The sequence below is a fragment of the Aulonocara stuartgranti genome (genome assembly GCF_965226115.1).
Source record: "Aulonocara stuartgranti genome assembly, chromosome: 6".
Lineage (NCBI taxonomy): Eukaryota > Metazoa > Chordata > Actinopteri > Cichliformes > Cichlidae > Aulonocara > Aulonocara stuartgranti.
Window position 1 is genome coordinate 5,543,742 of NC_138944.1, and position 13,220 is coordinate 5,556,961.

A 13,220-nucleotide genomic window follows, 5' to 3' on the forward strand; every position below is an offset into this window, starting at 1 on the left:
AAAGAATCTTAGTCCAGGATTAGCCACAATTAAAACTGTTTTGATGTTCCCACGCATTCACACAAGCGGGCCTTTCATATTTGCGTTGCCATATAGAGACGAATCAATTGCCTGAATACAAGAAGAAGTATTCGAGTGAAGAGACACGTAGCAGCTAGGTTGGATGTTCGCTTTTATTTCTACGCCATGCCATCCAGAAAATGGTTCTATAAACTGTCGTGTAACGGGAGTGAGACGTCCAAATTTTTTGATGGCTTTACTTAGCAGGTCTTAGATGCTATAAAGGAAATAACTCGTTTTAAAAAGACTCAAGAACTCCTCAAGCTACAAATACTGCAGATAAACTGCTATTTTCATTTCTTTCAGATTCTTATTTTTGCTGATTGGTGCGGAGGAATTACAATTGTTCTTCATATCTCATTGCACACTTAAATCAATTTTGCTTTTTTTTTATCTACAAAATGTAAAGCCATCATATAGAAACGTTGATGATGAGTATTTGGCAAAGTCCCTTGAAAAGCAAGTCTCACAACTTGACAGTCATCATCTGTGGACTCTGGGAATTTAACTTGAAATCTGTATCTAAATAAATCTGGTGATAGACATCATTTTAATTTCAGTGGGCACAGCGACATTGAATCTCCTGTCAGATCTGATAACATTTCAAAGGTTTCTGTCAGTTTTACCTAAGAATCTGGTCTTTAAGTGATGGCATATGAACCCTGCTTCTGGGTCCAAACTACTCTGCATTTATTAAGGCTATTGTGTTTTTAACATATTTTAATGCTCTGTATCCTGTACAAGCCCCTAAAGGTCAATGATCACTGTCCGCCTCTATCAGATTTTATTACTACTGTTCATTTTAAAGCTCAGTTTTTAAAACCTTGCGATGTAACCACAGCCCAGCATGCAGCATTATATTAATGACTTGTGGATGGATTATTGTTCTCCTGACTGAAGTTTGGTCCGTTTACAGCATCCTGCCATGCAACTGCATTTGTCCCTAACCGTCGGGAATCCTCGCGATAACTTTTATCAGGTGGAAAAAAGTTAGCGTTCCTCCAGCTTCACTGTGTTTATATTATGCTAACATAGCTGTGTCGGTAGCCATCACGTAGCACATCATTATATACCAGCCAGCCTATGGTGACCAACCATCCTCTTTCCCCCAGACACTTCCCCACTTTTAATGTTCTGTCCGAGGCGTCCAGGCGGATTTTCGAGATTGATGAAAATGTCCGGGTTTTCCTACAGAGGACTCATATGTGTGATGTCATCCCCGAGCTGCTGCTTTGTGAGTTGTTGTTCTGCAGAGGTTTTTCAAGTTAGTTTTTTGCCCTTGTTGACTTGTAAAAGCTTATATGACATTTTTTGTTTCACCATTCATTAACCACACAGAGAAGGCATCATTTAAATATGTTAAAATTTTCTTCTTCATGTTCTTCATGTGTCCTCTTTTTTGAAAATCAAAATATGGTCACCCTAAGCTTGCCAAACTTCAGTAACACTACAAACCTCACTGCTGTTTAGTTTTCTGTCTTCATTTATGTTGGAAGCAAAAGCAGAGCTATACGTTTTAATTTTTTCAGAGCGTGGCATATTATGCTTGGGTGGAAACTAGCGAGCTAACTTCCTGCTAACTTCTAACTCTGTTAAAATCTGTTTTTTAATGGATGCCTGGATGTTAAATGACTGAAACTCTTCCAGAGGTGCGCCTGTGTGCATGCTTCAGGGGAACAAAGAGTTAGTGTATTTTTGTTTCGACCATTTTCTTCTTGATGGTCTTAACGAAATGTTAGCGTTTCAGAACTTTGAGTGCGTGCCTTATCATGTCCTCCATATTAAATGATATATTAAATACATGGATACACAACATAATGAGCCAACATCTTCTTTTAACTGGTACAGTATTTGTCTGTCCCATCCAGTTCTATATCCAAAATCACGACTTTATGTAACTGCTGTTAAAGTTTCCTTACAGGTTGTGTATTAATATGACTTGTTTTGTCTAGAGATGGACCGATCCGATATTACGTATCGGTATCGGTCCGATACTGACCTAAATTACTGGATCGGATATCGGAGAAAAATAAAAAAATGTAATCCGATCCATTAAATATCACGAAAGCACCTCACAAAACTTGCAACACGCCGTAACTCGCCTCAGAACGTTAGCACTCGGAGCAGTATGCATCACGTGATAGAGCAGCTGTGGCATGCGGGACCTGTCGGTGGTCTGGATAGCATGTGGAGCTTCGCTAGCAACCCGGCATTTCATCTCCGATAAAGTTATCCCGAGAGAAGTAAAGCAAGTGTGTAAGTCCATCTCTGAATGTTTGTAAAGCATTCCTGCGTTAAGCTTAACAAACGACTGCCTCTTCTTGCTGCTACTTCAATCATGAAACTGCTTAACGATCAGCTGATCGGCTTTTCTGTCGAGTCTGTGACTCTAGTTTGCTTTTGGCCCACTTTGCACCAGAAAGAGGAAACCAGCGGCTGAACAACAGCAGCACGTTTAAGCTTGATCAGCTATTGTTAGAATGTATTTAATATTACTTTCTACTCCAGGATCTTTTTCTACGTAGCTGACGCTGGTAACTGTGCAGGGGCGGATCTAGCAAAGTTTAGCCAGGGGGGCCGATAGGGCATTAACAGGGAAAGGGGGGCACAAAGACATACTTTTCTTTCTTATTCTCATTTAAAATGTCTAGCTTTTAATAAATAATTATCTGACACCCAAAGTTTTAATTTGATGTAAAATGAATAGAAGTCAATTACTGTATATAGTAACTATTAAGTCTAATATATATACCCTAGTAAGCTATAGTACTTTTTCCTTTGGGAAGGTACCATCTGTGCAGTCTGCAATTTTGTTGAAGAAAGATGTTGAATCTATTTAATATTTCTTGAAAAATAATTGATTTCTGTGCATTTTTTTTTCACACTGCATCAAATTAAGGTTGATTACGTCGATTAAGCATCATGAGGTGGAGCGTGAGGGGTGGTTCCCTATTTTTTATTTATTTATTTTTGTTGTTGCTGGGAGTTGGAACTCTATTAGTTAGGTTGCTTAATATATATGCTAAGTACTCTTTAAAATACCAGAATAGGGAGGATGGTGTAGGTTTAAGTTTATTAGATTGATCAGTATTGCTGAACTATGAAATATTTTTTTTTTGCATACAGGTATAACAGAATAGCTTTAGTGTAGTTGTTGTTTTAAACTTGAGTATGAACTTATACAAAATGCAGCAAGATATTTAAAAAACAGTTTTGGTGATTAAAAAACACTATATCGGATTCATATCGGTATCGGCAGATATCCAAATTTATGATATCGGTATCGGTATCGGACATAAAAAAGTGGTATCGTGCCATCTCTAGTTTTGTCTACTGCTCTGTGCAGACCTTCTTGCCGATCTTGTTGTCATCATTGTCAGCCCAGCGTGGCTATGTGGCCCTTAAGCCATCAAACAACAACAGATGTGCAGGGGGAAGGTTGTTGGCTTAAAGAAGACCCCAGTCCAAATGCGTGTGCAAATACTGTAGCATTACTGCGTATAGCAGACAAAGCTGTGTCTCTAATTACTAAGACAATTAAGTGTGAGCATGAAGCCGAGGAGGGGAACTGCGGTTTAGAGTGAGTGGGTGGTTCGATGTGTCTTCTTTTCCCAGACCCAGTTCAACTAATATGAGGAGTTAGCCATGAAAACAGGTGTCAGAGCAACAACAGATTGTTTCATCCCACAGCATGACTGTGGAGGCAACCAGTAGAGTGAAGTCTCAACATAAAGACAAGCTTGTCTAAATGTTTTTGCTCAGTTCCACAGTGTTTCCTCCTCCAACAACAGCAGCTCTAAAAATACACATTCGAATGCACCTCAAAACACACTCTGATGCCTTTCTTGGTAGTTTCCCCTTCTTCTTCCCTGCAGCAGTAGAGACCAGATGCATAATTACACATTTTAAATGATCAAAACTGTGCAGTCTGGTGAGTCTGCTAAATACAGCCAGTGTTTCATAATGCCAAGGAACTCGTATTAGGAAGACTTTTTTTTATTGTGAATATCACTTCACCAAATGCAGTAATATCCTGACTTTGAGTCCCCTCAGACTGGACTTGTGTTATTTTACAGAAATAACCTGCGACACAGACCCAAAAAAGAAAAGGAAACTGATCATTGTGGTGACTGTGTACAATGTTAGTAATTGGCATTAAGGATCATTTGTGCTAAATCCAAATTAAATACCCGATATTCTCCACAATTGTCTGTTTTTCATGGTTATTTGCTGGTGGAAAGAAAAAAAATGTGTGACAGTAATTTGTATAACAGCACTCAGAAATATCAAAACATTTTTGTCATCACACAAGTGCCCAAATAGCAATTAGCTTATGCAAACTGCTGATTGAAGCTTGGTCCACATACTGACTCCTGTTGCCTAGGTAACGCTCTAACGCTAAGGGTGCAACCCTCCACAACAGTCCCAGTTTCTCATATGACCCCTTGGGTAAATTAATTGCCCAGCCCTGATGGAGCCCTGCAATGTATTTACCACCTCCTCAAATGTAGCCTCTCCTGTAATTGGCAGTGCTTCAATTGCCCACCTTGAAGTTGAGAAAAGTTTCAAAACTTCACATCGCCAGCGGTTACTTCTCCTGTTGCTGCTTGAAGTCTCTGAATGTCATTGATTTTCTATGGTCTCTGGGCCCACGTCGCTTCTGGTTGCTTGATATGTGGACACCCACTTTAGCTTGCCTCGTGTGTGGTGTCACACGTCAAGCATGCCCGCCACAAAGAATTGAAACAACTCATAGATGTGCACCCTCTAAAAGCTCTGGATGTTCAATATCACACAGCAAACATTACTATTTCATGTTTTTTCCTTTTTTACTAGCACCATACTGCTCCGTAGAAGCTTTTTCAAAATCAGAACGCAAGATTTTAACAAAGGCTGACACAAAAATTTGTCTAAGCCTGAGTTTTGGATAAACCTTGATGACATCACTACAACACAGTTTGAGTAAAGAGAGTAAAGAGAAGTGCAGGGAAGAAATGGTATTGGAAATGAGGAGTGGATTCGCCATTTTAAATGTCAGAAATAAATCTTTGATTTTTGAATACGTTTACATATTTCTCTTTTTTAAATTGTACTCTTTTAAAAAACAGGTTTTGAAAATCTATTTGGGGTATTGAACTGAGGTTTTGAACATGCAGTTGGTGGGGATAGGCTAATTGGTAACTCTAAGTCTACGTCTATGCTAATCAGGATAAGTGAAACGCTCCACGTCCACACTATCGTTTTTGATCGTTTTCATCCACACTGAAAACACTATGTTCCTGTACTGCGCATGCGTAAAACGTAAGACCATTTACCTGCATCATTTCCGTCTGCGGTTTATTTACTTTCCGGCTCTTTGAAACGTCGCAGCAAAATGTTGAGGAAAAGTGCCAAGTTTTGAGAGCAAACAAAACAACTGCTGTACAATGCCGTCCACCATCTCAGTTGAATTGGTCACATGACTGCATCATTTGGCTAATATGCATCATCGTTTTCGAGAGCCTCCGTTTTCGCAGTCCACACTGCAACGCGAAAACAGCATTTTCTCAGGTGTGAATCTGAGTGCGAATGTTTGTCTGTGGCTACGTCCACACTAATGCGTTTTCCTTTGAAAACGCATCGTTTTCTCTGCGCTTTGGCCTCCCGTCCACACTGAGACGGCGCTTTCCTCAAGGAAAAACGCGGCTGTCTCGTTGCAGCGTGGACACACAAAAACGCAGACTTTCTAAAACGATGATGTATTTTAGTCATGTGATGCAGTCATGTGACCAAATATACAAAGATAGTGCAGTGCATTATACAGCGGTTGTTTTGATTGCTCTCAATTTTGACTGCCCTAAAAAAGATGAATATCAGTTTGTACATGCTCCAGATAGCTTTTTTTCAAATTCTTTAAGTTTCACTCACTTTTGCGCATGCGCAGGACGTAAGCGTTTTCATCTGTTTCATTGTGGACACACGACTCTGTGAAAACGACTGAAAACGCTAGTGTGGATGCGGAGCGTTTTCAGATGAAAACGCCGTTTTCAAATCTATCCGGGCTAGTATGGACGTAGCCTGTGTCTATATGTCAGCCCTGCAATAGAGGGGCAGCCTGTGGAGGATGTATCCTGCCTCTTGCCCTAAGACAGCTGGGATAGGCTCCAGCTCCCCAGCGACCTTGGAAAGGATAAGTGGAAGAGAATGGATGGGATGGATGGGTTTTCATTTTAAATTAAATAATAAATTACTTTAGTAATGTTTAAATAAATAAAATGATTAAAAATGAATTTACTGTTTTAATACATTATTGAAGCACAAAATGCTTTTGGTCCTCCAAACTTTGGAGTCCAAATCTAAGGCGAGGCTCCTAACAGAGGGATTTCAAATGCTTTTTATGCTCCTCAGGAGTATCTGGCACTTTTATTTCACCCGTGCTCTGCCTTTGGTTTAAAGTCTATAAAGCTATAAAATGAAACTCTCAGAATCATGATGTAATAGGATTATGAGCTCATCCTGCCTCCTAGAACCAGCTGAATTTGCATTATTAAAGATTTGGCTATAGATTATATAGTGAAGAAATATTTGAGTATAGTGACTGTTGCTCTACTCCTCTGAAGTGAAGAGTGTGGGATATACTATTGAAAGCTGTGCTCTGAGATAATATGCACAAATATCAGAGCACACACGATTGCTTTATCAAATGGCATCACTGCACTGCTGCAGTTAAAGTTCTTCTGGTCTGGGACTGCACGCATGACTGTTTTCTTTATTCAGAGAGTGTATTTCTTTCAGCAGTACCAGGAACACTCACACAAAAAACACTCTCTCCATTCACATTCTGCACCCCCTCGACCCCACAGCCCCGTGTCACTGTTTACCATTTTGCTGTCCGCCCTCTCTCTTGACCCCGTCACCCTCTGCTTGGTGTCTGGCAGCATCAGCGTCTGATGTTCCTGACATCATCTGTCACAATGACTCCGCTGCCACCTCCAGCTCTACTGTCCATTGTCCGCCTGACAGTGAGCGGCCTTGTTCGGGCCGAGGACGGCGCTGGTGTGGCACGCTCCCTCTGTAAATGATAAAAGAGAGCGAGGGAGTTGAGCTGAAAGCGCAGGCCTTGTTTGGCCGATCGCGCTGGACGCACGATGGTGAGCTGATCGGAAGGCGCCTCTCTCCCCTGACAGTAACTTCTCTGATCAGTCAGATAAAAAAGAAGAAAGAATTTGTTTGATGTTGCGATTTGAATAAATACCATGATGTTAATCGTTTTACAGTGTTAATCACATTTGGTGATAACACATCTGTGGTTTGTGTGTGTGTGACTACATTTGTGCCAGCATGAGCACATCAAATCTGTAAATATGAGAGAGGTTATATGCATCAGCTTCAATCTGATGTTTACATTTTTTGACACTCTTTGTCTCTTTTGAGTAACAAAAGTACATTACTAAGTCACATGTGATTGAGATCCATGTATAGGCTTGGAATTGTCTAAAAAGTTTGCATTCAAGAGGCCAGTATGGTGCATCTCTGTCAATATTCACTGATGATTGAATCTTACCCAGCTGATTTTGAAGCATACAGTTTGAAACGTGCAGATGAACAGCTTAGTATTTGTTTCCTGGAATTCCGCAGGGATCCACATCTGGAATTGATTTTTTTTCTTTTACTTTTACTGCACTATGAAAACTCGGGAGTCTGAGCTGAAAGTCGAAATGAGCAGCGGCAACTCAGACGTTGTGATTTTACCCAAACCCTCTGACTGTCAGGTAGCCTGGAGAGAAGCTTCAAGGTGGTAAACTTGCAAGCATCTGGCTAAGCCTCTAAACAGCTCTGAAAAAGTATAGGAAAAGAATGTTTCTGAGCCCCAACTGAGTGTTTTTAAACCAGATGTCTTGTCCTTCTTTCATGATCTGTTCTATTCGATATCAATGTTTGATATATTTGATCTGACGTGTCCATTTGATCATGCGTTACACCTTAACCGGCTGAGACAGTTTGGGGTCTTTTGTAATGTAAATTCGACATCCTATGGCCCATGTCCTTTGAAGGATGGAAGAGACTCAGACAGACCTAGACAGAGAATTTTCTCAGGAATTCACTGTAGGTGTCACACAGACAAAGCGTGCCCCCCTCCCTCCTCAAAAAAAAAAGAAGAATCCTGCTTTCTGCCACACCATATGGAGAATTGTCCCAATTTCTGTTCCTTTAAATCAAATGCAGCACTTCTCAAGTTAGACCTTTTGTAGCAGATACCACATGCGATTTGGGCTCTTGTGTGGCGACGCAAACTTTGTGACTTTTTGATATCTTGGTGAGTGCTGTCTGACAAGTTTCTGTCACTCACGCTCTCTCCTTTCTCTCTCCCAACCAGCAAGCATATTTTCTACACCATCGATTGATTAGCATACATCAAGCCCCTGTCGTCATAGAAAAACTTCATTTGAATCTTCAGTACTTTCTCTGTGTCTTTCAAGCAGCAGCTGTCAGCCACATCAACACTAGACATGCTCTGCGCCAGACAAAGTTAAATTGAAGCACACTCTAACACTATATATAGATAAAATGTCACTTCTTTCAAGAGACAAGGCACCTTCGAAGTCGTCAATACAGACTGCTTTATCATGGGCAAAATAACTTTGAAAGCGGAGAAGAGAGAAAAGATGAAACGATTATTCTCTCTTCCCACTTTGTGCTTGAAAGAGGGAAAAGGCGCGATTATTCTAAAGTGGGTAGAAGCGTTTAAGGGGCTTGCTTTTTGATCTGCCTGTCCATCAACGAAAACGAAGAGCACCTCCTGATGCTTCTGATCGTTAGGTGTCCTCAAAGTGTCTCAAAGTCTCTTTGTTATGGCTGAGTGCGTCGATTAAAGGGAGGAATATCATTTATTCATTTTGCCATTGAGCAAAAGAAAGAAAGGATTCAAGAGCTTAGCGTTCATTTTCGTCAAACTCTTGAGGTGCGGTGATGAAGTCAGCTTTCTTTTCAGAGACGAGCGGAGTTGAGGTAAAAAGATGTGGAGCGAAAGTTTTTGCTCGGCAAATTTTGAAAGGCCCCACTGATCTTTGAGATAAAGTAAATGGTGTTCAAACTTTATTAAACTTTTCTTTTAGCGGCACGCTGCAGGATGACACATCTGAGGAGGATTGTGTCTAACAAGGTGTAACTGACGGTTGTGGCTAATGCATAAACATATGCCCATCACCCCACCCACACAATCTCTCTCCTTCTATTATGTCTGTATCCGTCTCATGCTGCACACGCGTACACAAAGGCACATGCCGACCGAGGAAATATCGGAAGATTAAGTATATGTTTATTGGGATGTGTCAAATGGATTTTAAGCATGTGGGTACACAGAGCGTGCTAGGGTGTGTCTGGTTCGTCTTTTCACCAGAAGACAATGCTATATTCATCTTTGCTCCATTTTTCAGTTGTGGTATCTGATTTTTAACATGCCTCTCGGTCTGGAAGTCCCTTCCATTCCTACTGTTTCGTTCTTTTTCTTCATTTCTTCTTTTTTTTTTTTCCAAATGCTCAATCCTGTTGCGAGGTATCTCTTAGAAGTTGAAAAGTTCTTTTCAAGCCCAAAGTTTTTGCCGTCTTCACTTTTCAACTGGCAAGATGAATATCGGTGGGACAAAGCGTAGAAAGGAAAGGCTTTTGACAAGACTTCTGAAGGCCCACGAGCTCGTCCTGTCTCTCCCTTTTGCAGTTTTCCCATAACTGGCTTTCTCGCACGGCTGCTGAAAAGACACAGAATCAAATGCAAACTGAGAAGTCGCAGTCTTTTAAGATACATCAGTGAGGCCCTTGTGGAGATGCTGCTCTGCTTAGGTTTTTCACAAGTTTTGAAAAATGAGAAATTGGTGCATTCTCTCTTGTGATATCAGAGTGGCTGACAGTAAGTTCATGTTCTGTACGTGCAGGAAGACAATGCAATGAATACATGACCTGGAGCAAAACCGAGTGCTGAGGTGCAACCTGGATTTATATGTCAGCTCTTTTAAGTGAAACAACAATTTTGCTGTCATGAAATCACAGAAGCAGTGCTTACTTTAAATGAAACAGACCTTTCCCTCATTCATAGGACTGTGTGTGATACGAGAGCAATGAATCAGCGCACTTATCACGTAAAGCAACATAAGTACTCGATACTTTCTTTTCTTTTCTGACAGCCGTGCGTTGCTCTATGCAGCTTGTGCTGTCTGGTCAGTCTGTGTTAGATATTTGAAGTCTAAACACTCAATTTTTTATGTTCACAGAAGATGGGTGTGGGTGGGTTGGGGTGGATTGGGGGACTGTGGTTTAACACTTTCAAGAATCACTTTGTGGGGCGACATCGCCGGGCAGCCTCGAGAAAAACCTGAAATAGCTGAAACTAGACCTCTGTGCAAATAATCACCCTGGGCCTCTGTAAACCATCATGTTTATGCATTGTAAATTGTGAAAAGGAATGCTTTAACATTGTGTGGCGTATGTATTTCAAGGCTTTGAACATTGGATGGTATCCGAATTTCACCCACACAACCACAGGCTTTTGCTCTCGCCTTTGACTGAAATATCATTCAGATTCCAAAGAGACTAAAAAAGAGCAAGATTTTTTTTTGTTGGTTTTTTTTTTGAGGCTGCCTAAAGAATGTGTCTGAAATTATTCCCAAGCTGCTTTCATGCATTTAGCTACCACTGCTGCAGGTTCAGAAACCCTCCACAGGCTTCTCGGTATTCTAAGTTTTTCTTTGGTGACCATGCATTTTTGAAATTACACAACATGCTTGGGAAGATTTGTGCCTCTGCTTCAAAAATGTTCTGAATCCAGAGAAGACATAATCGTTCAGTCCACCAGTTCCATTAAACTAGACTTACATAGTGAGAACGAGGTGCTCGTATATGCACACAAAATGAGATATATTTAGATACTAAGAAAGGTTGCAGTCATTGCACCGGTCATCTACGTCCTATCTTACTTAATTTGCAACACACCTCCTCATCTAATGTATGTTTAGGAACCCTCATGGACACTTTTTGGAAACAGAAACCTAAATGTCTGTCAACCAGTGACTGAGAGATTTATAGGTTTTATCTTCATAACTTCTCTTAAAATTTAGATTCATTGGTATTTAAGCAAATTCAGAAGTCGATTGACTGAACCCAAAAACCTTATTCTTTTTAAAAATAATACATTTAACATTTTCTCTGACTAAATATGTCCATATTTTGAAACATTTTTGTTTTATTTACAACATTTTACACCCTTTAGTAGCTATCTTGGCTAATGTCTGATAATACCATCAGATTTGCTGTGTTGGAGTTTACAGTGCCCCACCTGTCGCGTTTTGATTTCTGAGGCCAAAGGAAAGCTGCCTCTTCACTTGGTAAATACTCGGCTACATTCAAGTCAAGTCAAGTGGCTTTATTGTCATTTCAACCATGAGCAGTGGTACAGTACACAGTGAAACGTACGACAACGTTCCTCTAAGACCATGATGCTACATATAACAGACAATCAACACAGGACTACATAGTGCAAGTGTGAAAAAATTGCAAAAAACAAAAACAGTGCAACATCAGACAGAACAGAACGATACAGAAACAAGACAGTGCGATAGAAAAGTGCAACAATGACTAGCTAGTTGTCTGGTTTGATTGGGTGTCATTTGGTTTCAGTGGTCATAAAAACAGTTAAGGTGAACCCTATGAAAATGACCTAAATTTGCATCTAATTAGTAATGCATTTATTTAATTTTATTTATTTAATTTTTTTCATCAATATGCCACAGATGGTATGAGCCATAAACTCTTCCGAAGTAATAGCAGCCTAGTTGATCACATGGTGATATTGTATTTAAGGCCCAGAAATCCAAAGCTTTAGCTCTGACACAATAATGTCCTTTACACAGTGAACATATAAAGGTTTTGCAAATATTTTGTGCATCAAATATGTTTGTGGCTCACCTACTCTTAATGCAGTCATTCACGCCAACTGCATAACTTTGCTGGACAAATGAATTTAGTTAGTTATTTTGCTCCAAGCTCAATTTTGTTTTTGTTTTTTAATGCGAATAAACAGATCGGTCCAATCAGATCACTACATCTGGCAACAAGTGGGCTCGTATCTCAGAATGTGCACTGGTATGCACTGAATATACAATGATGTGGACCGAGTAAAATAATGCTATTTTACCTCAGACTCAAAGCTAGACACTGCTCTGGGTCAGTCGGCCCTCTGAAATTATTTCTCTGCCTCAGATATGATCCCATCTCTTCTAACAAGCGTTCAAACTGCCCAATGACATCTTGAAAAATGTATGAAAGAGTTCATGATACAACTCCTGGATCAAAGCATTAAATTCTCTCTGCTGCTGAACTTCTCATGAGATGAACCCAGAATCTCAGTTTATTACTTTTCTTGTTTAGAAGCATTAGGACCAGATCTTCATCACTTGATGTTGATATCATTTTGTTTGCATTTTTTTAGGATGAATTTTTCGCAAAACACAATCTTCTCTCTGTTTATATACATTTCAGGACAAGTATGTGTCTGAAAAAGTCAGAGTTTTGTTTCGTTTTTTCCCAATGTGCTTGGTGAGTAATGTAATGATGTCTAAATCTGCACGTATGTGGGTATTTTTTAATGGAAATTTCCATTTTTCTGTTTTCTGCAAAAAAAAAAAAAAGTGAAGCGTTGTTAAGAGCATGCCAAATCAACAGCAAAACCCTTGGCGTGTAGCAATTTTAGCTCCTAGCTTTTTCTGATTAACTTAATACCAAAATGACACTCTTTAAAACCTGGTGGACAGAATTTCACCAGTGCTTATGCACATGAGATTTGTTAAAGTATTAATTAATATCAAAAGTGCCTATTGATTGGTGCATGTTGGCATGGTCTATTGAGTCCATGACTGTGTGCTGTCTGCACATTGTCCTCAATTTCCATTTGTCACAACAGGAGACTGTTCACGAGAAAAACACTGGAAATAATCATTTGTTCACAGTTACCTTTAACTGCTATGTTCTCACATTGACTTAATTACACATAATGCAGTCTGTACTCATATGCTGGGAGGTTAAAGTCCATTTAATGTCAGAGCCAACTGATTCATACATTTCACATTTATAGCTCCACGGGATAATGCATGTCAGACTTGGTATAGCACAAACCCTGGCAAAATATATTC

General features: G+C 39.9%; 1 protein-coding gene across 1 annotated transcript in view; it reads left to right on the forward strand.

The window, feature by feature from the left end:
- Positions 1–2,080: 2,080 nt before the first annotated feature.
- Positions 2,081–13,220, forward strand: part of LOC309708458 (axin-2-like) — a 45,767-nt gene continuing 34,627 nt past the window's right edge. Inside the window, exon 1 of the mRNA XM_082536528.1 lies at positions 2,081–2,316. The gene's annotated coding sequence lies outside the window, so the exon portion shown is untranslated. The remainder of the gene's footprint in view (positions 2,317–13,220) is intronic.